At 37.0% G+C, this 3,023-nt stretch overlaps 1 protein-coding gene across 2 annotated transcripts in view; it reads right to left on the bottom strand.

Moving 5' to 3' along the window:
* Positions 1–3,023, bottom strand: part of LOC100542571 (zinc finger protein OZF-like) — a 1,148,434-nt gene that overhangs the window by 774,704 nt on the left and 370,707 nt on the right. The window lies entirely within an intron of this gene.

The following is a 3,023-nucleotide window of genomic DNA, read 5'->3' as shown; positions in this document are numbered from 1 at the left end:
AAGAAAAAGGGTCAGGAAAGATGCTTCACTCACACACAAATACTTTACAGATACTATAATGACTGCAAAACTACATTTACAACAAAATAGCAAGATTAATTATTAAATAGAAATGAATGCACATACTGTGCATATGATACTTTTAATTATGGGAAAATTTAATGATACAAAAATCCATTCAGTCTAAAAAAAATTAAGTTGGTTTTTAAAAAAACTGAAGCAGAACTGACAAGAGAAGTAAAAATATGAAAAAAAGTTAAATCTCTTTAAAAGAAGAAAAAAGAAAAGCAGAAGTGTGCATGAAAATTCCTAAAAATCACTTCTAATGCAGTGGTTTTACTCTAGAACTCTAGAACCTGACATTTTCAACAAGGACAATCCCGAAAACCAAATCATATGTTAATAGCCTTCAACAATTAGATCAGTATATGCAGAGTCAGATGGATTCGAACAGGCAGGACTTCTCACTGATGTCGTTGCTACTTATCTCAGGTACATAGACTGGGATTAATACGAATGTGGCTACAGACTGAAATTATCTTTGACAAGTCAATTAGGAAATATCTTTTAAAGTCAGGCTACAGGGACAAGAAGATTCAGATTAAATAACTCCAGCAAATACGTTTCCATTTGATTTATTCTCTTTAAATGGCCTGGTTTGTTGTAAAATTTCCTGATTTATTAGTAAAATGAATTCAATGGTTCCCATACATAGCAAAGGCAAAGAAAAGGCAGTTTTTATGCTCAAGTTTAAACGAGCAGAATGGGGACTGTATTTTCAGGGTCCAAACGATAGTTATCAGCTTGCATCAGGAGAGATGGGCAAACCTTCCCTTCATAAGACATTTCTCCCTTTTCCCTCTGTTCATAGAAGTTGAATTGCTATTTGCTATCAATTAATGCTATTTCAGAGCCACTCAAATTTGGTTCAGTGAATAGCAGGTCTGGTGGAACTATACTGCCAATCAAGTTTCTGCCTGTGGACTCAAGGTCTTTCTCTTCTCTGGAACAAACCTACAAGAGAACATAACACACTTTTCCTTCTTTTTTACGAGCTGCCAACAGTGTTCCTAAGCACAGTAAGACTAAGTCCAATAGTATAGAACTCTGTTACTTTTAAAGGTAATTGGACAGAACTGCAGCAGGATAAGCCTCTGGATTAGAAACTGGTGCTTCTGAAGAATCATCCAAAGGCAAACACACTTGGAGAAAACAATTCAGTTATTTGGCAAAATAAGACTGGAGGAAAATACCTCAAAGTTTTTTACGTTGGAATCTCCTGTTTTTTATTAACTCTGTTAAATCCAAGGCCCTGTTCCAGTGAACTTCTACAGAATCTCAGAGCATAGTGTTCTGGGACTAAAGGATGCCTGCATGGGATGGCTTTCTTTACTGGGACTATGACAGTGACATAAATCTGGATTGACCAAATACTGGAACATGTCATGTTCCAGAGCCTCAGCCCTGCAGCAGCCTGCCCGAAGGTCTATGCTACACAGTTTTAGTACCGTTCTATTTGAAGCAGAATTTCCAAAGAGCTAGATAAATTGGACAGTACTTTATTCTGAAAGATGTCTGACACTCTCTAGGTCTCCTGGGGAGGTCTCTCTGCAGGAGTGTCCAACAACCACAGGTCTCAGAAGAGCAGAGCCCTTTCTGGAGGCGATGTGTTTAAGCTCCCCACTTCTGAGAGACTTTCATGTCAAAACTCCCCCAGAACCTCTGCTGTTGAGCTGTAAGTCTGAAAATCCTGCTTCTGAGCTGCTGACCCAGCTCCAGCTCCGAGCACATCCTTGTTGAGCTGGAGAACTTCAAGAAACCTTTTGGTGTTAGGACCACCTATGGTTCTACGCCAAATAAACACTTTGAACTAAAGAGCTTACTCCAAGGGTTTAAAAGGAAAATGGAAGTCAAAATAACATGTTGCCAACACAATGTAGATGCTAGGAGAAACTTCTAGCAATGAGACAGACAAGTGCATCACAGCAAACACAGGCATCAGGGAACGTATTTCGTTTTCGAAAGAGCAACACTGGGTGTTCCTGAAATGCCTTATCAGAATTTCCAACCTGTAGGAAATCTGAAATATTTGATTTTATTTCCTTTTCAACTATATCTAAATTTAAAACAAAACCTCCATCCTTCCCTCCCACTTGATGTTTTGCAGCAACTGGAAATACTATTTTTCAGGGGCATCTGTAAATCAATTGGAGGTATCTATTTTCTCCTAAGAGACGCAATGTATAGAGTCTGTTTTTTCACCAGACACACAGTCTGAATTCTTTTGTACTAGATTTGGGTTTGTTTCCAACATTTGAAATTGTTTGTTTTAACAAGTACTCCTCCAGGCCCTTCAATGTCATCCAAAATATATAATCAGATAGTCAAGACACTTTTTCTATAACACAAAAGCAAAGCTAGGCTGTTTGCCTGGATTACTGAGTTCTCTAATTCCAAGTAAGTTACAAGACCTAATGTAATTCTACAGCCAGGACACTTCTGATTTATATTACTCTGTGCTAATAAAAGCATCTCCACAACAACCCAAGAGACACTACTGAGAAGAAGAAATCAATTTTCTTCTTTAAGAAAATTAGCCAACAACTCAGTGTGCCTGGTTCTTATAGAATGAAAGAGCTATTTACACAACATAAATTATTAGTTAAGACATGTAACACATGTTATTTGTATATAATGCACATAATTATGGATACTTTCACCTTAGACAAAGAGAACGTTATATGATACAATGTAAACTGGAGACCACTTCCTGAGTTACTGACTGAGTGACTTTGGTCTATTTTGTGGGTTATGTACAAAATACGTGTTACATGATCATATCTAAAATCCTACTGGATTCATTTATTGTATGGGAGAGAAAACTGATGCATTTAGAGGTTTCCCACAAACTCACATCAAGATCTGGAACAGATGATATTGGCAACCTTCCCAATGTAACATTGTGCAAAATAATTTAGCAGTATATTAAGAAGAAAAAAAAAAAGAAAAAAAAAAGAAAAATT

This window comes from Meleagris gallopavo, chromosome 1 (genome assembly GCF_000146605.3).
Source record: "Meleagris gallopavo isolate NT-WF06-2002-E0010 breed Aviagen turkey brand Nicholas breeding stock chromosome 1, Turkey_5.1, whole genome shotgun sequence".
In the NCBI taxonomy this organism is placed as follows: Eukaryota; Metazoa; Chordata; class Aves; order Galliformes; family Phasianidae; genus Meleagris; species Meleagris gallopavo.
This window is presented reverse-complemented; position numbering and strand designations above follow the sequence as displayed.